Raw genomic sequence first — 27,798 nt, forward strand, 5'->3', positions numbered from 1 at the left:
TTTAATAAACCACACACAAATTTATCTCGTAGCGCCTCTGCCAGTCTCGTTCCAAATTGACAGTACTTTGCTAGCTTACGCAATTCCATTAAATATTCAGCATTGCTTTCATCCTTCAGCTGCCTTCTGCTGTAAAATTTAAATAGTTCCGCTAGCATCAGCGGCGTGGGGTTTAGGTGATTTTTCAGGACAGTAACAATCTCCTCGAATGTCTTATCCATCGGTTCATCTGGTGATAAAAGGTGTTTCAATTGCCCGTATGTCTTCGCACCCATTAAGTTTAATAATGTTAGTGCTTTCTCTTCATCTGGGATTTTATTTGCTTTACAATAATTTTGTATGCGTTCTACATACATAGCCCAATCTTCGATGTCGCTATCAAAGGTATTAATGTTCCCATGTTTAGGCATCGTTGCAATTTAATTTATTTTAATTTTTATCCAAGATGGTGGCTTCTGCGCTCTTGTCTTCGTCCTCCGCCTACAAAATGGCGGTTTTCCCGCACTTGCCGGTCTTCACCCGTCCCCCGACGCTGTCTCTGCTTCACCGCGGCTCTCGCGCCTTCAGTTGCCCCCAGACGCTGCGCCTTTTTAGCCCGAATGCGGCCCGGCCCTTATCTCCGGTCGCGATCGAGCTCACCGCCCTTATTCCTCCGTCTTCCCTCCCCGTCTGTACAGCCAACGCGGCCGACTTTCTGGTCACGTCGCTGCCCGGCTTACCCACTACCGAGGTAGAAAGAAGATAGCTGACAGCCGCTGGTGGAGGCTTCGAGTTCAGGATGTCTTCTGCACTCTGGTTTCTCGATGTCTGCTGCGCGACGTGTCTTCCAGCAGGGTGATGAGGGTGGAAGCCTCTCTTCGCCGTCCGTTCTGTGGACGAAGCCGCCGTGGATATAACTGCCGCAGGGTAAGAATCTGACTCGTCGCCACTGTAAAGTCTGTGTGTTCTAGTTGTAATTAATAACACACAGACTACAAGATTAAAGTTCAACAGGTCTTTACTGGTTGGAGGTCAGGACTATACTAAATACAATCTTACTACACAGTGCTTATATATCGGTGGTCACCACCGGTATTACGTATACAGCAGCCAGAGAAAGTAGTACATCTCTTAAGGTGGAACAGGCTTAAGTTCTCTTAAGGTGGAACAGGTTACATACACCACAGAGCCACCGCCACATATCCAGAGGAATGTGTCCTTTACACGTTAAACATATTCGCTTTTCAACGGTGACGCTGACCCTCGTGGTAACGACCCGTACCCTGGGGCACAGGAGGGAGGCCTCCCCGTACGTGAATCCGGTTTGGCTGGAGTACTGAGATGAATTGGACCCCAGCCATCCTGGCCACCTTCCCTCGTGGATGTGGACGGCGGTCTCCTCCGTATCCCACTCACTGCTCCCATCGGTCGCTATAGGTGCCCTGTCTCCCGAGCACCCGTAGATGTGGGAATCCTGTACGTCGCCCCGCCTTCCCAGGCTCAGTCCCATCAGGGCGAGTAGGATCACGATCCCCTTCATCCTTAAAGTCTTTCTGTAAAATGATGTTAAAACATGCAGCCAGGTCCCCAAGAGATTCTCTGGCTTGGTGAAGCATGGTCAGGTCCCGTGACCTCGACCCAAATATACACACTCTTAGCAGATTACTTATCTAAAACTACCCATCACCTTATTTAACTTAAACTAAAACACCCGAACTTAAGCTAAATACCTAAACTTCTAAATACCTAACTTAACAATAACCAAAACTTAAACTAAAATTATATACATCCGCCGCCCGTCTCCGGGCAGCCAGGCTAATCCCTGGTTGGACTGCGGCTCACCGCTACCCCCGGCGTGACTGCACCGTCCTTCACTGTTGGTCCCTTGCAGCCCGTGGCTGGTGGCTGAGGACCTCTGTCCTTGGACCTCTCCCTGACTTGAGGGGCGGCCCTTGGTAACTGGAGTGATGGTGACCATGGCTTTCTCGGCTGGGGCGTCCATGGGGACCTTCTCGGGACTTTGGCGGGTGGGGCTTTCTTGGCTGGTGGGCCTTAAACCCGAACCGCTGCTCCCTCTGTCTTGACCTCTCCCAAACCTGGGCTAGGGGCAGGTAACTCTTTGCAGCCTGCTGCTGCGAGCTGAGAGTCTCCGCCCCCAGGTCCCATGGCTGGGTCCGGGGCGGGATTTTTGACCTCAGGTCCCTCCCTCTCTACACCTGGGTTAGGGGCTGGGTTTTCGCCCTCAGGTCCCTCCCCCTCGTCTGGAGCCCTTTAAGCAAGCCACAGCGCCTGCCTGTGCAGTCTGTGAACTCGCTCCTGCTACAGGCTGAGGATCTTTATCCTCAGACCTTACCCCAACTGGCTGCTTTCCCCTTTCAGGTGTAAACAGCTTACACTGGTTGATATGAAACCATTTTGTACGCCGCGGCATCTTCACAGCGTATACCCTGGGGCTAGCTTTATCTACAATGCTGTAGGGCCCCATGTACAATGGTTCCAAACTTCTTACTTGGGCATAGTTTCTTACCATAACCTGATCTCCTACCTCCCACTCGTGGTGCTTTCTCGGTTCAAGCAGCAATCGGTTACTCCGATGCTGCCTTCCCATGTTCCCAGCCACCTGCTCATGGACCTGCTTCAGGTGCTCAAAGAGGTTTTGGGCGAACCTGTCCCGGTTTACCTCTCTGAGCTGACCCTCCGTGAGCACCGGGGCTAGTACATGGGTGGGGGTCCGCATAACCCTGCCAGTCATCAACTCGTACGGGGAATACCCCGTGCTTTTAGACTGGCTGGCCCGGATCCCCATCAAAACCAACGGTAGGACTTCGGCCCATTTACGGGGTGAGTTTACCGTCTCCTTCCTTAACCTCTCTTTCAGGGTCCGATTCATGCATTCTACAATCCCCAATGACTGGGGGTTGTGTGCCACGTGCCATTTCCCTTCAATGCCTAACAGCATGAGGGTGTTCTGCATCACCTGTCCGGTGAAGTGACTCCCTTGGTCGGACTCCACAAACTGTGGTAGTCCCCACTGCGAGAACACTTCCCGGACCAGGATCCTGGCAGTACCCAGAGCTGTGGCTGTTCTGCAGGGAAAGGCCTCTACCCATTTGGTAAACACGTCCACCAGGACTAGGCAGTACTTATAGCCTCCCTGGGCGGTGGGCAGGGGCCCGATGTAGTCAACTTGTATCGACTGCCATGGTCCCTCTACCCTCCTGACGTGTCCCATAGGGACCTTCCTTTTGTGGGGGTCGGGGTTATTCGCAGCGCACACAAGACAGCCTGCACAGAACTCGCGGACATCATCCCTGAGTCCCGGCCTCCATCCCGCCTGTTCCACCCGTTGCCAGGTGGTCCCAGGCCCGGGGTGTCCCGCTCCCGGACCTTCATGGGCCAGTTGAAGGAATTCCCTCCGGTGCTGCTGCGGCACAACCCACTGTTCCCCCCGGAACAGCATACCCTCTTTAACGGAGAGGGTCGCTGTGCCGTACGGACCCTCTACTCCCTTTCCCTCAGCTACAGCGCTGAGGACTGCTTTGAGGACGGGGTCTTGTGCTTGGACCGTCTTAAGGTCTGGGGCTAACGCTACCCTTACACTCCCTTGGGTCCCGTCCCTACCTCTGACTGCCGCCATGGGTCTGGACCCAAATGGGTCCCAGAAAGTGCCTGTGCGGGCACCCTCCTTGGCGAGCAAGTCAGCCTGCTGGTTGCCTTGGCTGCGGGGTTCTTTGGAGGAATGAGCCTGCAACCTTGTGGATGAAATCCTTCCCTTCCTCCCCCACTGCTGCCAGGATCTTTTCCAGCAGGGGTTTTACTGTGAGGGGTCTCCCGTCAGCGGAGGTGTATCCGCGGCGGGACCAGATGGCCAGGTACTCCGTACATGAATTGCATTTGAACATGCTGTCCGAGCAAACCGTGCAGTGGGTGTGGAAGATTTTGTGGTGTGTAACAACGTACACTACCGCGGACAGTTCAGCCTGCTGGGCACTCATGGTGCTGGGGAGCTTAATCGCCAGGACAATGTTTGCTGCTGGGTCGTAAACTCCACACCCCGTGAGACGCTCGCCAGCAGATACTGTGCTGGAACCGTCTATATAGATTTCGCAGCCTGTGGGATGTATCCCGGCCCGTAAACCTATGTTTACTTCCCAAACCCCTTCAATGGAACACCGGTGGGCTGTTCCAGGACATACCAGGTTGGCTGCGAGCTTTGGCTCACAGAGACCCTTCACCTTCAGATCCATCTGTGACAGGAGCAGGGTCCAGCGAGCAATGCGGGCACTGCTCACTGTTCCATCCTTGATCCTCCTGTCCAGAAGCATCTGGGTGGGTGTGTGATGGGTGAGGAGGGTGATGGGGAGAGGTGCCTGTGAAGATCAGTGATCTTTTCACAGCCCAACGTGTGGCCAAAAGGTGCCGGCCAGAGTTGGAGTAGCTCCTTTCCACATCTGTGAGTATCCTGGAGGAGTAGACCACCGGCCGCAGCCGGCCGTGCCGCTCTTGGAGCAGCACAGCACTCAGGCTGTCCCTGCTGGCTGCTACCTCCAGGAAAACCTCTTTCCCCCCATCTATGGCCCCTAGAGCTGGTGCGGTCTGCAAGTCTTTCTTGAGCCTGACAAATGCTGCCTGGCAACCCTCATCCCAAAGCCACTCCACTCCCTTGTGTAGGAGTTGGAGCAGAGGGGCTGCGGTGGTTGCATAGTCCTCAATAAAGTCTCTACAGTACCCGGTTAGCCCTCGAAACGACCTCACACCCGTTACTGTGTTAGGGACCGATAGTTCTTGTACCGCCTCCCTCCTAGCCTTATCTATGGCCCTTTCTCCAGCGCACACAGTCAGGCCGAGGAATTTCACCTGCTGCTGACCGATCTGCGCTTTCTTGGGATTTAGCTTGAAACCCTTCTGCCCTAACAGCTCCAGCAGTTTGGCCAATAGCGGGCCATGCTCCTCTTTCGAATCAGTGAACAGGAGCAGGTCATCCACATATTGGACCAACTGTCTGGGCTGGCTAAAATCCTTCAAACTGTTGGCCATGTACTCATGCAAAATGCTGGGGCTGTTGTGGAAGCCCTGTGGCAAACAGTTCCACGTGTACTGTTGCCCTTTAAACGTAAAGGCAAACTTTTCCTGATCCTCCCTCCTTACAGGGATGGACCAAAACCCATTGGAAATATCCAGCACTGTGAAATTGGTCGCGGATGCTGGAATACTCCCGATGAGGTCGGCAACTGCTGCCACTGTAGGTGCACAGGCTGGGATGTTACTATTGAGAATTCACATGGGTAGCTATCGGTCTCAGCACTCCCTGCTGTACTAACGAGGACATGGCTGCTTCCATGTCCGGTTCTGCTTCCCTGGGGAAGTTATACTGTTGCTGTGGTCAGGCCATGGGGTCCCCGTCTACGCTGACCTCAAGCCCTGTGACCCTCCCGCAGTTGTGTTTGTGAGTGGCAAATGTGGCCAGGTGGGCCTGCACAAATGCCTGGAACTCTTGTGGGGTGTTGCTGACCATGAGCCCAAGATTATAATCCCCTTTGGGCTTCATGGTGCAGAGGGCCCCCTTCCCTTCCTTTCCCGGGATTACTACGATCTCTCCGTTCTTTACTTTACCTGCCCCCCAAAGGCAGTGATTCCTCAAATCTACTAGGATCTCGTGGCCTGCAATTAAGTCGGCCCCCAGGACCCCTCTTCCACCCTCCACTTCCCAATTCATCAGGACACAAGTCCACTTGGAGCGGAGCGGTCCTAACTGAATGGCGAGCGGGATGGAAAACAAACCAGCCTGTTCTCTACCCGTGAACCCCGATAGACTGTATGGGACCCCGTTAGAGAGAGGCGAGGCGGTGGGGTTAGCTGAGTAGACCACGGTGCATGATGCCCCCGTGTCTAACAGATAGGTCCCCGTCACCTTTTCCACCTCCATCTCCAGAAGGGGTCTTTTCCACTCATCATATTGGAGCGAACACAGATAAACAGGCTGCGCTGGCTCTAGTCAGGGCTGTGGGTTGGATGGGGCTGACGGGGTGAGAGCACCGTGGCGGCTGCTACTCTCCCCTGGCCAGTCAATAAGGACCTCATGGTGTCCAAAAATGACTCGACCTCCGCGGAAGGGATCCCTGTCCCCGCCTTTTGGGCTGGGGCTGTGGGATGCTTTCCCTTGTTATCTTTCCAAAGGTTTTTGCACTCCTTCCGCCAGTGACCATCCTTCCCACACCCGTAACAATTGGTCTTTGTGTTGGGGGGTTACTCCTTTCCTGGTGCCACTCTTTCCTACCCGGTCTGGGTTTTACCTCATGCACCTTTCCCTTGGGTGGGTGTGCATCGGCTCCCCTACCGTTTTTATAGGCCAGAGTGAGCTGCCTAATCACCGTAAGTTCGGTGGTTTGGGGATTTTTGGGGTCGAACCAGGCTTCTGCCTTGGCCCGGACCTGTGGCAAGCTGTTCGCCACCAGGCAACGGAGCCAATGGGCCAGCTGACCCTGGTTCAGGAACGCTCGGTCCGGCGTCCCCAGACAGGCCCTCCGGTACACCGGCCACAGCTGGTCCACAAAAGCCTGCGGGGTTTCCCCTGGGAGCTGGATCGTCTTCTCCACGTGGGAGAAAGGACTTCCCTCATTCATCCCCATGGCCTCCAGAACCGCATCTCTATGCTCCTCGTACTCGCTCTGCCTCCTTTTATATTCATCAGAGAGGGATTGGAGGAGACTACTCTCCAGGGAGAATAGCAGCATCTTGGCCTTCTCAGCGTCATTGCAGTCATTGACGCTGGCTCCCTGCTCTATTTCCCTGAAGTGGATCAAGGGGTCTCCCTTTTCGGAGAGCCTCGGGATGTGGTTGACCATAACCCTAAGCTGTTGGGTGTTAAAGGGTAATACGAATTGGTTTTGGAGGGGTCCCTCATTGTCGCCATTGGTGGGTGGGCCGAACCTCCGAAGCCATGCTGGGCACATCGGTCCCGGTTCTGACCTCTCGGGCGGGGGTTGCTCTAACTCCGCTTCCACCTCTGGCTCCACCCCTGGTTCCACCACCACCCCCCCCCTTGCTGCCAAACCTCGCTGAAACTTGGCGCTACGGGTGGTGGTTGTGAGATCTCCTCTCTCTCAACCCGGTCGTCCCTAAGCACTACCGGTGACGTTGGAACTGTCCTCCCCTCGTTCCCCATAAAATCTGCCTGGCCTGCCTTTGGGCTTATGAGGCATACCATGCCTTTTGCCTTCCGGAGGGCCCGGCTCAGATTTTCTATCCTCTCTTTACAGGGGCCGTGGTCTGCCTCCTCAAACCCCTGTTCGCTCGCTAGCTTGTAAGCGGCCTTTACCACCTGTACTTTCTCTTCCTGTTCCCTAATCTGTCTTGCCAAGCGGGCATTCTTCTCCCGCAACCTTAACTCATTTCCCTTGGCCTCGGTGACTTGGCACCGTAGGTATTCCAACTGGGCCTTGTGTTCTCCCATTAAATGCACTCTCTCCTGATTCAAGGCCTGCAAAGCTACTAATAACTTCTCCCCTGCTAGAGCCTTATCCTGGATCTCCAGGGCTGACTCCCTTAACTTGACTGCCTGTGCTGCAACGAGCCTGTCCAAAGGCTGGACCTGCTTTTTAAAACTCATCAGCCACACTGCCTTCTCCAGGGATTCTTGTGTTCCTTTCCTTCTGTCCACTTAGCTGCTGCATCTACCGGATGCCCAGCCTTTAACAGAGTGGTGATCCACTTCTTAGTGATATTCACCTTGCTAAATACATAATCAGAAATCCTTTCCTCCATCGTGGTTTGCTCATCCGAACCATTGTCTACTGTATCGCAACCCTGTTGCCGGTATCCTGCCGCGGTCGCCATTTCTGTAGGGGGTGGTGGGGTTGGCACGTGCGCCAAGTCAGTTATGCCCCTGACTGTGAGCGGTTCGAATCGCTACCACGTCCCTGGGTTCTAGACACCGGACTTAGGTAAGGCTGCGATACAGAAAAGACTCGGGTAGGCAGGTGGCTTGGATGTAAGCAAAACCAAGATTTTATTGAAATAGAAATTAACACAATCTTATGAGAATTTACTAGTATAAAATTATAGACAAATACAAAATAACTATATACTTATACAGGGAATGGGGAACACACGGCACATCGAGGGAAAGCAACTATCTTAACAATCCCCTTATCCTTATCCCACCCCCTATACCTAACTAGATTAAGCTATGAGGGGTCAGAATTCATGCTCACCAATCAAAATCTGCTGAATTCAAACAATGCTGGGGGTTGGCGTTCACTCCTTTGTGCTCTCTGGAGCATGCCATTGTCACATGGTCTTGGGGCGCTGCAAGGGCATCATCCACGTACTAGTACCCCAAGGTTAAAGTCTTTGCTTGGGTACTTTACCTCGCAGGGATGATGGTTCCTCTTCCTCGGGCGGCAGTTGGAGTTTGCATGAAGGTAGTCACAGGTCGGCTGGATTGAAGGCCTGATTATTCGAAGTTTTTCTTCAATCGTCTTCCCTTTTGTCTTCCCAATTCGTCTCGCCTCCTCACCTCGTCTCGTCCCGCCTCGCCTGGCCTGGTTTGTCCGTGTCCGCCTGGTGCAAGTGCCAGGCGTTCCTGATGAGATGGGGAAAGGCACGGGCAGTGGCCAGGCGGTAAGCGCGGGACGGGGGAAGTGCAGCAGCCACGAGGGTGAGGAGCCGGAGCAGAGCGAGAGCCAGAGAGAAGAGAGAGATTGCTACCCGAGGCCTTTAGTTATACTCCTTCGGATGGCCCTTATCTGCGTGCCAAATCAGGTTAGTTCATTGTCCCAATCTTGGCGGGCTAGTTTAAATAATTGTAGCAATCTAAACTAACTGTTTTTAGATGACCAGTAATCGCATCTACTGGCCTGATGTCTGAGCTCTATTGTTATTAATGCATCTTAATCGGCCTGGCCAGCCTCGATGGCTTCCTTAAGCTGTTTCCGATTATTTATGCAAACTGCTTGATGGCCTCAAGTATAGGCCTAACTGGTTTTGATCTGTCTCCGATTTGGCTTAATGCATATTCAAAGTCCTACTGTCTGCTTTTCAAAAGACAAAAGCCCTTCACAGAAACTGCACTATAGGTTTCGATTTCTCCACAAGCTGCTTGTGCCACAGAGTCCAAGCTTTTAAAATCTTACAGGCTTTCGGCCACGAGGTGTGGTCACCATCTTTGGGCACCCTTTTTTAAAATGTCCACGCAGGGTCCCTTTTATTAATAATAACCTTTGGGGAAATGTGGAAATTTTGCAAATCCTACACAAGCGAGTGCAGTCCCACCCAATGGATAACAAAGGAAAGGCTTTTGAGGTGGATGATGTGGTCAACCCTGTCAAAGGCTGCAGACAGTTGAGAGATAGTTTACCTTTGTCACAGTCACACAGGATGTCATTTGTGACTTTGATAAGAGCCGTGGATACCCGACTGGAGGGATTAAAACAAAACAGATAGTCAGAAGTATTGTTTCAAAGCTCTAGAGTTGGGCAAGTCTGAAGAGTGAGCCTTGAAGAAGTAGTGAATGTCTGGAAAATAAAATGGGAGCCCAGAATATCTTGGCCTGATGATCTGGAAATCATCTAGAGAAATGAAACATTTATACGGCTATGTTTGGGAAATTCTTCAGCACTCTGAATCATCAATCAAAATCAGCCTGGAATGTCAGAAGTCTAGAGGTTGGAGAATGCTGTCACTGGACGGATGAGCAACTGTATCTTCTGTGATGAGGAGGAATGGAATAAACAACGTTGTTTGCGTTATTAATGTTTCGAAGTAGCAGTCAAAGTTTGAAGAGAATGACTTAGGCCTGTTTTAGGTAATAGTAGTAGAAATGGCAAGGGGTAGAAAAAGCATAGATTAGCATTTGGTTCAATTAAATTTGGCCAGCTCAATCTAAAGGACTACGGCTGTGAAATTCAGAACCTTAGTGCTGGCCAGTTTCAGAGAAAAGATGGCAGCTGCCTCGCTTCCGTCCAATTCCGACGTGGACCGTAGCAGTCACCATTTTGGATTGGTCGGCAGTGCAGCCGTTGCACACGCTCGCTCGAAAAATTGTAATGCGTCAGATCGTGGCATCAATCAGTGCACAACACTGATTTGACACACGACCTGAAATTAATGCCCTTTCCAGAGCATGCACAGCTGAATGTGCGTTCAGCTGCACAACGGACCCCCACCAGCACTACTTAAAAGTTGTTAGTGTGCAAAGAGTGAAGGGTGTGCTGCTGGATGTTTACAAGGCTTTGGCTCTTAAAGGAAGGCCTCTGAGACCATCACTTGTTCCCAGTCCCCTTTAGGCTGTAGCAGAGGCAGCAAAAGGGACAAGCTGCTCACAGGAGGAGGAGGAGGAGGAAGTGGCAGGAAGGAGGCAACCCAGACAGCCCCTTTCTGGCCGGGATATCCAGGATCAAATCATCCTCCTGCAGTACCAGTGAACACAACCCCAATTCCCCTTTCAACATTTGTCTCACACCTTACCTTCCCTCTGTTACTGACCATCACAGCGTCCTCTTGGCCACAATGCTGAAATAAAAGTCACTACAAAGCAAACTTTCCAATCCAACTTTATCCATATATGCATCCAATATTACATCAAAAAATCAACTAATCACCTTTGTGCATTCCCTTAGTGACTGTCTTGTGTGTGCCTTTGCCTATCCTGTCCTCCTATGCAGTGCTACCCCAGTGGCTGCAGCATGGCTGGTGGAAGGCTGCTGACTTTCAATGGGGGACACTGCAGATAGCCTTCCAGGACGACCTCGAGAAGCTGATGGCTGGGAGTATGAAATCAAGTAATGATGTTTCTTCTTCTTCTTCTTCTTCTTCTTCTTCTTCACTCTCCTCCCTCTTTTTGTTCAACCATTGGCTGAGCAGGCTGGATTTATTGAATGTCTGAAATGACGAAGACACAGGGGTTGTGGTCAGCGGGGATGAGGGGGTGGCAAGCAAGAGGTGCATGCTTACACCATGTGCAACTTGTACATCAGAAGAGATTGTGGGATGAGGGGGAAGTGGGATGTGAGAAGGAGGATAATGTATGGGCTACCAGCATCTTGTATTCTTTCAGCCCCGTTGCTGGCCAAGGGCTCAACCATGCCCTTGCCAAGAATGGGCTGCACCATCTCCTCCAAGAGGGTGAGGTAAAGCTAGGAATGTAAAGTGTGCCTCATTTTTAGAAGAGATTGTTGGTAGGTGAGTGATGGGGCTGGGGGGGGAGGGGGCGGGGTCATGCATTGAGCAGTATGTGAGGCTAGTTGTGCAGTTGGTAGGAGACGGCTTTTGAAGATGCATTTTACCTGCTGCCTAAACTCCTTTCAACTGGTGCAGGCAGATCGCGCATCTCGGTGTCCGTGCCTGTTTTTGTGTTTTATCCAATTTCACCCCCTATATTTTGAAGGTAAGATAATTCAGTCATTCCTACCAATTGTATGCTCTATGCCATACACCATTATCTATATTAAGTAAACCTGTGGGTTTCTATCTGTCAGACACCTTTCTAACCATGATGCTATGTTTTCTGGTATGCCATATGCCTGATTTTTCTCTAACGAGCTTCTAGTGCGACACATTATTAAATATCTTCTGAAAATTTATACAAACTACATCTACTGAATTCCCTGATCTCTCCACATGCACCCCCCAACCACCCTCCACCCCCAGCAAGCCCAGATCTCTCTGGCCCTCCCCCGTTCTCTCCGCACCCCCCCCCCGATCTACCCACAGCCCCCACAAACTATCTGGTCTGCAATCTATCCACTGTTGCCCCCCACCAGCATCCCACGATCTCTCCGTCCTTCTGTGCTTCCTCTTCATACCTCAGCAGTGGTCTGATGCCACAGGCCTTCTCACCTAACAGCCAGCTAGCCTCTCAATCTGGCGGGCTGCTGGCTAGGAAATGGAGTCCAAAAATTCAGCAGGACCTCCGGGAAACCCGTACGTCCAGGTTTCCTGGCCACTGCACCTCCACCCCGCTCCCTCCCCGCCTCCTAGTAAACATCAGTGCCAATGGTTCAGTAAGGGCACATAAAGGGACTGTGGGGGTAATTTTCAACTTCAGTCGTGGATCAGCCCCCTGTTATACACCCCTGATGCTAAATGGGAAACATCAATGCAATAGGGAAAACTAAAAAGGAATAGTAAAAAATAAACTTCAAGGGGGAAATTTTCCCAGCCCTGGGGAGGCGCGTATGGAGGTGGGATTGCCGGGAAAATGGCAGAAACTGGGAACGGGTACCGAACCCGCTCCCAACCCGCCTCCGTGCCATCTTCCCAGGAGGCAGGTCCTCTACTCGCGCAGAGACCCGTCTCCTTGAGGTGGGAAGGGGATTAGAGCCAATTAACTGCCTGTTAACAGGTAATTAACAGGCAGTTTTGAGACTTATCCCCATTTTACCCCTGCAAGTGCGGGCTTCCCGATGGCTGTGAACCTTGCCAGGGTCAGCGAAGCGTGCAGTGGGTCTGCGGGGGTGGGAGGGATCGAAAAGTCCGCTGTGGAGGTGAGTGATGGGTGCAAGTGTGGAGAGGTAAGTATGAGAGGTGAGTGTAAAGTGTTAGAAAAAATTTCCTTACCTTTGTTTCTCCCTGCAGGCTTCAACCATTGGTGATCTGGAGGTGCCTCATCTCAACAGCAGAGATGACAGAATGGCTGCTGCATTCTCAGGTGCAGCAACCATCTGATTTCTGCTAAGGAAAGAGGTTTTGGTGAGTCTTTGTGCAAGGGCTCACCTTAGAATAGAGATTATCAGTGTTTGACAGCTTCTCAAAGCTGTCAAACACTGACAATTCATCTGTCAAAAATTCTCGACAGATGAAACATCATACGCTGACGTCCTCTGTCACCGGCTTTCCATTAATTGGCAGGCTAAGCCCGCAGGGCGGGTTTAACAAGGTCAATCAAGGGAAAATAGCGTGGGTTGGCTGTACGTCGTAGGGGGCGGGACTGAAACCCGACAACCAGCAGTCCCACCCCCAATGTGCCCCCATTGAGAAAATCCAGCCTGTTGTGTCATTAAAGTAACTGGTTCAGGAAGCCAACAGAATTTGCTTTACCTGAATTGCAAACTTGCTTTTCAAACTGCAAGTTCCAAAAGGGCTAAAAGGCCTTCCAGCCAGTGCTCATTTTATATGTAAGATGGCACGAAACTGCATTATGGGAGGGGAAGGGGGTGACTTGATTTAAATAACTTTTGGAAGACCTCATGCAATGTGAATTCACCTTCTGCATCTGTGGTGCTGGCTGACCATAACTATAACACGTGCTTCAGGCAACAATAGGTCTAAGGTCTGTGTGCCCCACTGCTCACCCAATTGGCACCATGGCTCCTGGTGTAAAGCATTGTGGACTTGACCCCTAAGTTAAATAACTTAGTTGTTAGTAGCACATTTGGTTTTGTGTGAAGAGATGGTGGCAAGAGGTCATAGTAACTTTTTGTAGTGCTGCATTTTACTCATGTTAACCACTGGATAGAACAACTTATTTAAGTGAGTCTGTTTTTGTTGGATGACAAAAACCCAACATCTAAATGGTAAACCCAGAACCAATTCTTCCTAGGAATATTACATTCAATCCATCTTGCTAGATCCTTGTCTTTAAATCCCTCCACTGCCTTTGTGAGAGATCTTCTTTAACCAAATGTTGATGCCTGCGCCATCCTCTCCTTTGACTTCAGAAAAATGTTTACTCTCCACTCCAACATTAAAGACCAGTAAGTCATCATGAACTGTTGATTGGAATTATTTCCCACAACTACTTTGGTTTCCCACCTCCCTCTCTGCTTTCAAAAGCTTCCTAAAGAGATCATCTATTCATCATACCTTATATCTTCTTAATAAATTTCTTCGTATTAATCTCTCTGCTTATGAAGTGCACAAATGCTCTTATGTGAGGAGCATTATATGAATGCAAATTAATTAGTTTGTCAGTCTATTTTCTCAACTGATACTTAACATCCTCCATGCCAAGGTTATTCCAAAGCATCTGGCCTCTGCATCTATGCCTTCATCAGGACCCAGATCTTACCATCATACAGAAGTATTGAATAGACATTAGTTTGATAGACTTTTCTTTTTTTCATATTCCATGATATATCTCTTCTTGCAGACTAGGTCCCATAGTCTATCAAAAACATTTCCAGCAAGAACAAAGTAGGAGGGTGGCAAAATACCACCTCGAGATTCCAACAGGGCAGAGCGTTGAAGGGCTCTTTGGAGCTGCTACAGGTGTGAGCACTCATGCCTATTATTTAAATGACACTGTTCTCTGGATTTGGGAAGGGGTCCCTGCCCGATGAAGTGGCAGGTGGGAATTCCTCCCTTCTATGCTTTTGATGGCTCAGTGACACCGCAAAACCTTTTCTTTATTATCTTCGGCCATTCCCCTTTACTTCACGCAGCTTCAAAATATCGTTCCTTCATTCTTTCCACAAACCTTTGTTTCTTCAAACAGCATATTAAGCTGCTGATCTTCTTATGTTCAGATACATTCCTGAGAGTGTAGTAAAGTTAAAGGATGCAGCTAGCATTGTTGATACTATTTATCTTAACCTTCAGAAAGTATTCAATAACGTCTCACAAACAAGACTTACAGCTAAAATGAAATCCTTGTAGGATCAGGAAAGAATTTGTAAATGTCATAATGAATTGGCTAAATCAATAGGATACAGAGTGTAATAATTATAACTGAAAGCTGTGACCAATGGAATTCCCCAGATATTGGGCTTAATAAGAGAATTGTAAGGAGAATTATGCTACTCCATTAAATGGGAAAGCGCAGTGTGAGAGCGATGTAGTTCAAAGAGACCCAAAATACAATTAGTAACTGAGGAGATGAAATGGCAGAAATACACATTAATGTGTAGTCACTGGCATTGTGTGGATATGAAAATCGGACTTTGATTGCTTAAATAAGAATATATTTGTTCTAGTAATTTCCACAGAGGTTCTCTCATCCTAATTTCGAATGTTTACGCCTTTTCTCTGGGGTTTCTGCTGATCTTCTGCTGAAGTTACAGCAGGGAACCCCCATGGAAATTCTACCCTGTGGCATTTAAGCTGCAGAAGTAAAGTTGAAAATTAGTTAGCCAAGAAGAATGACCGATGAGATGACTCTAAGAAAAGAGAAGCCCTCTGCTAGAGAAGTGAAGAGTGCATGTGGGACATGAGGCTGGAAAAGATTTCTAGAGTAATGCTGGGTGAGGCATTTGATTATGAAGATGAAAATTTTGAAGTCATCTTGATGTAGTACAGGAAACCAGTGAAGCTTGGAGTAGGCGTTGTTGATGAAAGTATGGGACTTAGTGCGAGTGAGGATATGGGCGGCTGTATTTTGAAGCGGTTGCAACTTGTGGAGAATTGAAATGGGAATCAGATTGGGAGAGTATTGGAGAAGTTGAACCTCAAGGTGCTGAAGGTGACTATGGTTTTTGTTGTGTATGTACCTTTAAGAGAAGAACTGATTCTATACTGCAGTACCAGCAGTGACCACCCCTGTATATAAAGCCATAGCAGGCTTCTGTACGTCAGTCTTAAGTTACCCTCTGTCCCTCATTCACAGCATTGCTGGCTGTGCAGCTGCAAGCACAAGCAGAGGGAGCAGCCAGACTAGGAGAGTGGACTAAAGTGGTGGTCCCCTGACCAGGCAGAGGAGGAGAACGCTGGACCACCACCACCTCCACCTCCACCATCATCACAGCAACTGAGGTGCCTGGAGAGAGGGTACAGAGGAGGAGAAGGAGAAGGGAGGCCAGCAACAACACCAACCAGGGGAGAGGCTTTTCCCATTACTGCCTCCCCAAATTGGCCTCCACTTCAGGAGAGGGAGAGAGGGGAGAGAAACCACCATCAACCAACACCAACTGTTCGGAAGGAGGGAGGAATATCATCTTTCAAAATATCTACAGGTGGGTGTTATTTGAGGCACTCTCCCAAAGACTTTGTATTTTAGGTGGGGGGAGAAAAGAAGAAACAAGGCCGGAACATCAAGGGGTGGCTGTGTGTGTGTGTGTGTGTGTGGCTCTTGCCAAAAACTAGGCCACACACACCACTAATAAACATCCCTTCTATTGCCTGACCTGGGACAGCTGGAGCTGCCTAGGTGAAGTGGTTAATTCCATTAATTACATCGTTAAGACCTGGTGCAGGACTGAGCCTGGGCATCTCCAGCTTTCCCAGGTGAAGACATCTTCTCCCCCTGCCAGAAGACCACCACTATCAGAGACTTTAAATTTCCATCAGGAGAGTGCACCCCTGCCAACACCCACCCACCTGCCATCCTGAGTGGCGACCCTGCCTTTGCGGCCTCCCTCCTTCCCACCCCCCTCTCTCTCTCTCTTTGTCTCTCTCTGCTCTCTCTCTCAAGAGGCACCTCTACTAATCTTTTTATTAATTGCCACTTGAGCAGAGGGGAGAAGGCAGCCCGGTGGCATAGTGGTTAGCACTGTTGCCTCACAGTGCCAGGGACCCGGGTTCAAATCCGGCCTCGGGTGGCTGTCTGTGTGGAGTTTGCACATTCTCCCTGTGTTTGCGTGGGTTTCCTCCGGGTGCTCCGGTTTCCTCCCACAGTCCAAAGATGTGCGGGTTAGGTTGATTGGCTATGATAAAAATTGGCCCTTAGTGTTAGGGGGGATTAAATACGTGGGGTTATGGGGTTACAGGGATAGGGCTTGGGTGGGATGGCTGTCGGTGTAGGGACCGGGTGATAGGGTTTGGATGATCAGCCATGATCTCGTTGAATGGCGGAGCAGGCTCGAAGGGCCAAATGGCCTACTCCTGCTCCTATCTTCTATGTTTCTATGTTTCTATGTAAGGCCCCTCCCCCAATTCCAATCAATAGGGGGAGAGGTGTGCCTTCAATTTAACAGCACCCTCTGCTCAAGGGAGGACTTTTAACCCGAGGCCATTAACACCTTCAGGCCTGTGACTTGGGGTGGGTGTGGCTCTTTTTTAAAAACCACCCCATAATGGCGTCTGCTTCATCGCCGGTGGCGGGGCCAACCAGGACTTATGCGGGAGTGGCAGCCACAGCCACCGCTGCTTCTGCTGCCTCGTCACCTTTTAGACTAATAACCAAAAAGCTTGGGGTGAAGAGCTACACTCACCCCACTATGACCACTGAGGCCTGCGTTAAAGCCATGGCTAGGGTTGTCGGCCCCTCAGCCATCGTAGCGGCCTCAAAAATGTATGGGAAGGCTGTGTTCTTCCTGGGGTTGGAGCGGGCGGTGTCCCTGGCCGTCACCAAGGGGCTCACCGTGGGCGGGACCTTCCTGCCGGTGGACCCCCTCGAGGCCACCGCGCAGAGGGTGGTTATTTCAAATGTCCCGCCCTTTGTTCCTGGTGAGCTCCTCCTCCCCCACTTACGCCAACTCGGGGAGGTGAGGTCGGGGATTACACCCATCCCGCTCGGCTTCCGGCAAGCCAGCCTTCGCCATGTCTTCTCCTTCCGGCGCCAGCTGTTTATCCAGCTGGCGCGGGAGGAGGACACCGACGGGGCTTTCGTCGCCCTCCACGAGGGGACCGCCTATCGCATCTTCTGGACGTCGGACGGTGTGCGGTGCCACGCCTGCAAGGAGGTGGGGCACATCAGAAAAAACTGCCCCACCTCCAAGGCTGACAGATCGTCTGGTGTGGCCGAGGCTGGCGCCGCCACCGCTCCTCCCCCCGGTTCTGTCCGTGCGTCGGGAGCCACTGATGCGCGGTCGGAGGCCGATGCCATCAGGGCCTCCGGCGGGGGGGAGGGAGCGCGTCCAGGCGGAAGGAAGGCGCGGCGAAAATCGAAACACCTCAGGGCGGGTCCCCCCCGTGGATGGCCAGCCCCTAAACTTAGAGCCCCTGACACCCGCGCTCCTCACGGAGTTGGTCGGGGCAGACGCGAGTGGGAGGGGCCTCGTGCCCGAGCCTGTGGCCGCAACCGCCGTAGCGGAAACGCCATTACCTGCGGCCGAGCTCGGGCCCGAGGAGCCCGACAAACCTGCTCCGCCGGAGGGAGCTGAGGAGGAGGCCTCTGCAGACATGGAGGTCTCCCTCGCTCCCTCCGTGCTAAAAAGAAGGCGCGACCCCCTGGAAGAGGAGGAGGATCGGGAGGAGGAAGGTCCCTCCGAGCAGGGGGAGTCGCCGCCCGCCGCGGGTACTGCGCCGCCCCCCCCACCGCTGTCATCATCACCAGCGATCGGCAGGGGTCGCCTGTCCCTCGGGAGGCTGAGGCAGATGTGTCTGTCCGGCGCGTGGCTCTCGGGGATGGGGACGAGACCTTGCCCGTGGGGGGGGTCACGGAACAACCCGCGGCAGAAATTGACATTCTATCAGTGCCGTTACCCCTCGCCGGGTCGGGCGGCCTGGGGTCTGGGTCGGGCGAGCTCGAGGATAATGAGCTCGCCCAATGCGACCCGGACATCTCCCAAAGGCTGCTCGTCCTGGTAGAGGTTTTAATTCAAAACACCCCATCCGCTGGGTCGGAGGTTGGTGGCGGGGAGGAGGATGGCCTCCTGGCTGCGTCTCTGGTGCCGGACGTACTGGAGGAGCTGGGAATTGTTCTCTCCCCGGTTTCTCCGGTCGTTCCGGCGTCTGGGGCAGAGGGGAGCTCTGAACCGCCGCCGTCTTCTGGCCCAGCACCGCTAGAGGAGCCCAGGGAGGAATCCTCTGCTGCCGATCCTGGGGGTGGGATCCGGGCGGAGGCGGGGCTGGCTGGTCGGCCGCGGGTGACGACCCCCTGGAGGAGGATGGGGACTCGGTGATGGGCACGGAGGGCGATTCAGACTCCTGCGCCGACGAGGCAATGGATGACCTCGTGCCCCTTGCCGAGTCTCCCCTCATTCCCGTAAGGGAACTCCGGGATTTTATGGCCACGTGCCTGGGTCGGCGCAATAAGGTCCAGCTGGCCCTCGACAGGTGGTCGGAGCTGGCGCTGCTCATCGTATCCGTCCGCGCCGCCGTTAAGATCATGGGCGCGGACGAGGGTGTGAACCCGCTCGAGCTGCGTCGGCTCAGAACGTTTCTCACTGGGCTGCTGAGGAAGTGGCGGCTGACCAGCGGCTGTGCTTCCTCCCCCCGTTAGGTGTAGGTAGAGGTTGGACTATGCTTCTGACATGAAGATAACCATAGCCAGCCTCAACATCAACGGCAGCAGGGAGGCACGCCGCAGATTCAATAACTTCTCGGTCCTTCGGGACGGGAAGTATGCGGTGTGCTTCCTGCAAGAAACCCACACCGTTCCGGGAGGCGAAGCCACGTGGCTCCTGGAGTGGCAAGGAGGGGTCAGCATGAGTCACCTCTCCAACAATTCCAGCGGGGTGGCTGTTTTGCTGTCCCCGCATTTTCAGCCGGAGATCTTGGGGGTCAAGGAGCACGTGCCGGGCCGCTTGCTCCAGGTCACTGTTCGCCTGGGGGGCATGCTGCTCCATCTAGTGAACGTGTACGCCCCTCAGACCGGTGCGCAGCAAGTGCGCTTCTTCGAAGAAGTGTCCGCTCTTTTGGGCTCCGTCGACGTGGGCGAGTGCGTCATCCTCGGGGGGGATTTTAACTGCACCCTCGAGGCGAGGGACCGTTCGGGTCCCCCGTGAAGCCCGGCAGCAATGGAGAAGTTGAGGGACCTGGTTGGGTCCTTCGACTTGGTGGACGTCTGGCGAAATCTCCACCCCGACTCCAGCGCCTTCACTAACGTGAGGTCTGGGGGAGGAAGGTCCAGAATCGACCGCCTTTACATTTCCCGGGCGTACGTCTCCTGCGTTCCGGCGGCTTCCATGCGGCCGGTGCCGTCCACGGACCACCACCTGGTGTGGGCGGAGCTCGCTCCGCTGCGCGCACAGGGGGGGTCCACGTACTGGCATTTTAACAACCTGCTGTTGGAGGACGCGCGGTTCCGGGATTCGTTTTGTCGGTTCTGGGCCGACTGGAGAAGGAAGCGGGGGGGCTTCCCCTCCTTGAGGCTATGGTGGGATGTGGGCAAGGCTCACATCCGTCTCTTCTGTCAGGAGTACGCGAAGGGGTCGACCAAGAGGCGGGAGGCCCGGGTCGGGTGGTTGGAGAAGGAGGTGCTCGACCTGGAGTCCCGTCTCGGTCAGGTCGTCGAGGACCTGGCCCTGCGGAAGGTGTACGAAGAGAAGAAGGGTGCGCTGAAGGACCTGCAGCTCGTCGGGTCCCGAGGCGCGTACGTGAGGTCACGGATCCAGCTCCTGCGGGACCTGGACCGCGGCTCCCCCTCCTTCAACTCGCTGAAAAAAAGACGGGGGGTCCGTAAGCAGCTCTTGGGGCTGCTGGCCGACGACGGATCTCTGGTCTCGGATCCGGAGGGAATCAGCGCGGAGACCCGCGCCTACTACGGGGCTCTTTTCTCTCCGGATCCATCCAGCGAGGATGCACGCAGAGTTTTGTGAGAGGACCTGCCGAAGGTCAGCCCGGAGGGCGCCGAAAAATTGGACGCTCCGCTAAGCCTGGCGGAGCTGACCGGCGCCCTCCGCCAGCTCTTTGGGGAAAGTCCCCGGGGCTGGACGGGCTGACCATGGAGTTCCACAGGACGTTCTGGGACGTCTTGGGGGCGACTACGCGCGGGTCCTGGGGGAAAGTTTGGCGACCGGGGAGATGCCCCTCTCTTGGCGCAGGGCGGTCATTGTCCTGCTGCCTAAGAAGGGCGATCTCTGCCTCCTTAAGAACTGGCGCCCGGTCTCCCTCCTCAGCACGGACTATAAAATCTTTGCCAGGGCCATGTCTGCTCGCCTTGGCACCGTGCTGGCCCAAATGATCCACCCCGACCAGTCCTACACGGTCCCGGGCCGGACCATCCACGATAACATCCATCTGGTCCGGGACCTGGTCCACCACTCCCAGAGGGCTGGTCTGTCGGTCACCTTCCTTGCCCTGGATCAGGAGAAGGAGTTCCACAGGGTGGATCACGAGTATCTCTTCGGGACTCTGCGCGCATTCGGGTTCGGGAGGCATTTCGTCGCCCGGATCCGACTTCTGTACGCCGCCGCGGAGTGTCTGATTAAAGTTAACGGGTCCTTGACGGCGCTCCTTCGCTTCGGGAGGGGGGTGCATCAGGGATGCCCCATGTCCGGTCAGTTATATGCCGTTTGCGTGGAGCCATTCCTGCGCCTCTTGCGGAAGAGGTTGACGGGACTGGCTCTGCAAGGGCCGGGCGTGGAGGTGGTCCTCTCGGCTTACGCCGATGACGTGCTCCTCACGATCACGGATCCCGCTGACTTGCAGAGGATGCGGGAATGCCAGCAGATTTACTCGGATGCATCCTCCGCCAAGATCAACTGGGAGAAATGTTCCAGACTCCTGGTGGGTCAGTGGCGGGTGGACTCCCTGCCGGAGGAGTTCAGGCCTTTCCCCTGGAGCACCACGCACCTCCTCTATTTGGGAGTCTACCTTAGCCCTGCCGAGGACGCCTGGCCGGCGAACTGGCAAGAGCTGGAGGCCAAAGTCACCGCTCGCCTAGGACGCTGGACAGGACTGCTCCGAGTGTTGTCCTACAGGGGTCGAGCGCTGGTCATAAACCAGCTGGTGGCCGCCATGTTGTGGTACCGGTTGGTCACTTTGATCCCTGCCCCTGCGTTTGTCGCCAAGATGCAGAAGAAGCTCATCGACTTCTTCTGGGACAAAAGGAAGCACTGGGTCTCTGTAGCGGTTCTGTGTCTCCCGCTTAGGGAGGGCAGTCAGGCGCTGGTGTGCCTTCGCACCCAGGCTGCAACTTTCTGTCTTCAGACGCTGCAGAGATACCTGTACATCGAGAATCCTCCGAGATGGTGTGCGCTGGCGACGTTTTTCTTCCGCCAGCTGCACGGCCTCAATTACGACACGCAGCTCCTGTTTGCGAAAGTGGGCGGCAGGCGTGCTGGCCTGCGGGAGCTGCCTGTCTTCTACCAGGAACTACTTTGGGTTTGGAACTACGTCGCTTCCAGGCGGAGCTCTCCCCCGTCAGGAGCAGTGGCTCTCCTTTGGGAGCCGCTGCTCAGGGATCCGCACCTCCACGAACGCGGGTTCGGGCGGCTGGCGGAGGGCAGGGCTGTGCCTGGCAATGTGACCAGAGTCGGGGACCTGCTCGATGGCAGAGGAGCGGGCTGGATGGCGCCGGAGGAGCTGGTGCGGCGCCTGTCCTGGGCCAACGTCCGGCTCGCGGTCGAAGCCATCGAATCGGTGAAAGCGGCACTGGGCCCCGACTCCACTAGGTGTATCGAGGTGGCTCAAGCACGTGGGGCGATCCCGTCCGAGCTTACCCCCGTTCGGACGGAATTCCTCATCGGCGCCCGGCCCCGAAACTCCCCTCGGGAACCGGTGCCTCACAACTTGAGCCGTCTCGAGGAAATACCCTCCGTGCCTTTTCATTCCGCGTGGAGGGGTTTCCTGTATGGGCTGCTCCTGCACACTCTCCACTTTGCCATCTTCGTCTACTGTCCGGATACGCCTTGGCGTGGCGTCTTGTCGACTGGCGGTGGCGGAGGTCCCCAATGGAGGGCTCTCTATGCGGGAGCCCTCCCTTGTTCCATCGGGGACTTGGCCTGGAGGGTGTTGCACGGAGCGGTCCCGTGCAATAAGGTTTTAAGTAGGTTCACGGACTCCCAGGCCGCCTGCATTTTTTGCGGCCTGGAGGAGTCCGTGTTTCACGTTTATATGGAGTGTGAGAGGTTGCAGCCCCTCTTTCACTACTTGAAGGGGCTGCTCCTCGATTTTTGGTTGCACTTCAGTCCCACGCTCTTGATCTACGGTCACCCGGTGCGGAGGGGAGCGGACAGGTTGGAGGACATCCTTGTGGGCCTGCTCCTGGGCCTGGCTAAAAGAGCCATCAATTGGTCCAGGCAGCGGGCGGTCGAGGGGTCGTCGAGCCGGATTGCCTGCCTCTCTTCCGCGGCCATGTTCGCGCCCGGGTGGCCCTGGAGATGGAGCACGTGGTGTCCGCCGGTGTGCTTGAGTATTTCCGCAACCGGTGGGCGCCACGGGGACTGGAGTGCATCATCAACCCGGAAAACCCAATTTTAATTTGATTTGTTAAGTTTTAGTTGAACTTTTGTGTACAGTCCAATTTGGGTTTTTTGGGTACAAACAAAAGAGTTACGCTCTGTTCAGTAAATACCTGTTTTATTGTTCTCCTGCAGTCCGTGTATTATTAAGGCGTGGACACTACAGTGGCGATGAGCAGGTTCAAACTCACCTGCAGTACTGCATCACCTCACGGGGATCTTTCCCTGAGAAGAAGCTTTTGGAGGTCGAAGCCAGAACAACAGGCGTCGACCGCGGGCAACCGCCCAAGGATCCATCGGAGTTCGGAGAGTTGCAGGAGAGGCTGTGGAGAGCTGGGCTTGGCTCCCCAGTCAAGGTGTTCCAGCAAATCGTGCTGGTAGCAGGTAGTGCGCTGACCCTTCCGGACTGCGGCGGGCTCGAGCTCGATCAAGCGGCTCTGCAAAGGGGCCGCGCAGCGTCGTCGGGAGGAAAAGAGAGAGAGAGAGGGTGGAGCGCACAGGGCGCAGTCGGTGCTCAAGGACCGGACAGCATAGTGAAAATAAAACAAGGGGAAGGAAAAGTGAGACGCGCCGAAGCCGTGGGTCGCCGCCATTACCCTGCAGAACGCTAGGAGCAGCGTGGCAGCAAGGGGAAGAAGGAAAAGCGCGGGAGGCGCCATTTTCTTCCATTGGGGAAGAAGGAAAAGCGCGGGAGGCGCCATTTTAATCCATTGGTGAGGAAGAAAAAGCGCGGGAGGTGCCATTTTAAATCACCCAAGATGCCGAAAAGTGGCAGTATCACTGCTTTCGACAACGAGGTAGAAGACTGTACCACGTATGTGGAAAGAATTGAAGTGTACTGCAAGGCAAATGAGGTGGCCGATGGAAAGAAGGCGTCGGTATTATTAAATTTGATGGGCGCGAGAACGTATGGCCTATTGCAGAATTTAATTACCCCAGCTAAACCAATGGAGAAAAGTTTTGAAGAGATTGTTAATACCTTACAGGAACACCTAAACCCTTCACCACTGCTGATAGCAGAAAGATTCAAGTTCCATAAAAGAAACCAGCACAAAGATGAGAGCAATGCTGACTATCTTACGGAACTATGCAAGTTATCGAAGCACTGCCAGTTCGGAGCAGGACTGGCAGACACCTTACGGGATAAGTTTGTCTGCGGGCTCCAGAGTGAAGGAACCCAGAAACGACTACTTTCGGAAAAGGACCTGACGCTAGAACAGGCTTTCAGCGTGGCAGTATCCTACGAAGCAGCAGCACGGGGAGCTACAGAAATACAACAGAAACCACAGGAATACAGCACTAACAAAATGGCGTATGGAGCAGAAAAGTGCTATCGCTGCGGCAGAACAACCCATGACCAGAAGGACTGCTGGTTTAAGGACAAAGTATGCAGGCAATGTGGGAAAATGGGACACATAGCAAGAGTCTGCAGGTCGGGAAAGAAAACCAACACTACAAGAACTACTAAGGAAATGTACAAGAAAGTAAAGAAATTGACAGACAGTAGTTCGGAAGATCAGGAGAGTGATAAGGACTCCGGGAGCAGGAGACTAAGTTGTCTAAAGTTACACAACGTGATCGCAAAGGAGGATCACCGAACCATTTGGGTCACCCTCATGATAGCAGGGTCCCCAGTAAAGATGGAATTGGACACAGGATCAGCCCTAACTGTCATGAATCGACGAGACTATGAGCGGCTATTCCCACACATACCCTTGAAGGACACGTCCATTGTATTGAAGACATACACGGGGCAAAAAGTCTACCCCAGAGGAAAAATAAGGGTGCCAGTTGAATATAACGGCAAGGAAACACAGAAACTGTATCTATATATACTGCCAGATGGAGGAACACCATTATTGGGATGTGAATGGATCCGAAAAATACAATTGGATTGGCATTCCATTCAGCGCTAACTGTGACTGATAAAAAGGATGATGACATCACACCTGGACGACTGTCAAAGATTCTAACTGACGCAAAAGAGGTGTTCCAACAAGGACTTGGGACTCTAAAAGGAGTAACGGCAACGATAAAAATCGAAGATAACGCAAACACAAAATGTTTTAAGGCCAGACCGGTACATTACGCGATCTGCCCAGCCGTTGAAGCAGAGCTGGAGAGTCTGGAGCGTTCGGGTGTGCTGTCCAAGGTGGACTGGAGCATGTGGGCCACACCCATTGTTCCTGTAATGAAGAAATCATTGAGCAGCACGCCTGGGGAACCGAAGAAGGTTCGCATCTGTGGGGACTTCAAGATAACTGTGAACCCAGCCCTGCACACAGTACAATATCCACTTCCACGGAGAGAAGATATTTTCGCCTCACTATCTGGAGGGAAATGCTTTACAAAGATTGATCTGGCCCAAGCGTATCTACAAATGGAGGTGGAAGAAGCATCTAGGAAATACCTCACGATAAACACTCACAAAGGCCTTTACCAGTACAATCGACTGGTATTCGTGGTAGCATCAGCCCCGGCTATTTGGCAGAGGGCGATGGAACAAGTCCTGCAAGGGATCCCGGGGACCCAGTGTTATTTGGACGACATCCTGGTTACGGGCGAAAATGACAGTGAACACCTTGCCAACCTGGAGCAGGTGCTCACGAGATTACAGGAATATGGGCTACGAGCCAACCACCCCAAATGCGAGTTCTTCAGGAGACAAATCTCGTATTGTGGCCACATGATTGATGAGGAAGGGTTGCATAAGTTGCTGGACAAGATTGAGGCTGTAGTCAAGGCTCCAGCACTGGAAAATGTGTCGCAACTGAGGTCGTTCCTCGGGTTGGTGAACTACTACCATAAGTTCTTGCCGAATTTATCTACAATTCTGCACCCACTGAATGCCCTGCTGCAAACTGGAGTAACATGGAAATGGAGTGATGAGTGTAAGCGTGCCTTTCAGAAATGTAAATGCCTAATCACTTCAAAAGAAGTATTGGCCCACTACAATCCAACACTACCGATTTGGTTAGCATGTGACGCATCTCCCTATGGCATCGGAGCGGTGCTGTCACACAAATTCCTTGATGGTTCAGAGAGGCCAATAGCCTTTGCGTTGCGCTCGTTAACCTCAGCCGAGCGTAACTATGCCCAGATTGACAGGGAGGCCCTCAGCCTGGTGTGGGGGGTGAAGAAGTTCAATCATTATCTGCACAGGCAGAAATTCACCCTACTGACTGATCATCAGCCCCTGGTCTCCATTTTTAACCCAAAGAAGGGCGTTCCGGTGATGACGGCGCAACGGCTGCAAAGATGGTCACTTTTTCAAGGGGCACATCAGTACGACATTGAGTACAAGGGTACGAAACAGCATGGAAATGCTGATGGGCTGTTGCGCCTACCGTTGCCTACGGTGGAGGAAGCACCTGCAGTGGACCCTGTTGAGATATTCCATGCGACCATAGTCGAATGTCTACCTGTTACAAACTCAAGTATAGAGAAGGAAACCCGAAATGACCTGACACTCTCTCGGGTCTATGATTTGACGGTGAAGGGATGGCCAGCACATGGCGACTCACTGTTGCCAGCATTCTCGCCAAGGAGAGAACAGCTGTCAGTGTGCCGGGGGACCTTGATGTGTGGATCCCGAGTGGTAATTCCACCCAAGTTGAGAGATAGAGTGCTCAATGAGCTTCATGAGGGTCATCTGGGAGGGGTAAAAATGAAGAGCCTAGCCAGGGCGTTTGTGTAGTGGCCGGGAATCGATAAAGAAATCGAGGATATGACCAAGAGATGCACAGGATGCCAGAAGGTCCAAAACGCTCCACCACAGGCCCCGCTACATCCATGGGAGTGGCCCTCATCTCCATGGCAATGGGTACACATTGATTTTGCTGGTCCATTTATGGAGTCAATGTTCCTAATCGCTGTGGATGCCCATTCGAAATGGCCAGAGGTCATCAAAATGTCCTCCACCACCACGGAGAAAACTATTGCAGTCCTACGGACCATCTTCACCAGGAATGGCTTGCCAAAACAGATTTGCTCCGCCAATGGGCCACAGTTTGTGTCAGAGGATTTCCAGAGGTTTCTGAAGAATAATGGGGAGAAGCATTACACATCTGCCCCATATCATCCAGCCACAAATGGATTGGCTTAGAGGTTTGTTCAGACCTTTAAAAAGGCAATAAAGGCAATGCATAATGACGACATACCACTACAACACAAGGTGGATAATTTCTTGTTTGCTTACCGGAATGTGACACATGCAGTCACCAACCAAGCTCCAGCCATAATGTTCTTCAACCGAAGGCTAAGATGTCGCCTGGATTTGCTCAAACCAAACATAAGACGAGATGTTGAGGATAAGCAATTCCAGCACATAAATGAGAAGCCAACCAGGAGCTTCAAGATAGGGCAAACAGTCTTGGCCCGCGACTACCGAACAGAAAAATGGCAGCCAGGAACGATATGCACACAGCAGGGACCACTAATGTACACAGTGGACATTGGAGAGAGCGTCGTGAGATGCCATGCTGACCAGATTCTAGAGTCACAGGAACAAGCCAAACCCATACCACGAGCAGGTGCACCTGGTAATCAACCCGAAGTACAGATTGCGTCTACCTCAGAAGCAGTGGTATTGGAAGCTGACGAACCAACCAATGACAATGAGCCAGAATCAACTCCGCCACAAGAACAGGATACTCGAGAAAGGCGCTATCCAGTCAGGATCAGGAAGCCTCCTCAAAGACTGAACTTATAAATGATTATTTCAGTTGATGTCTATAGTACAGAGAAAATTGTAATTGTAATTAGTTATTATTTAGTTGTTAAATGAATGTTATGTACTGTTTATCTAAAAGGGGAGGAATTGTTGTGTCTGTACCTTTAAGAGAAGAACTGATTCTATACTGCAGTACCGGCAGTGACC

This window comes from Somniosus microcephalus, chromosome 1 (assembly GCF_052327205.1).
Source record: "Somniosus microcephalus isolate GS21.2 chromosome 1, FLI_Smic_1.0, whole genome shotgun sequence".
NCBI classification, from domain to species: Eukaryota; Metazoa; Chordata; class Chondrichthyes; order Squaliformes; family Somniosidae; genus Somniosus; species Somniosus microcephalus.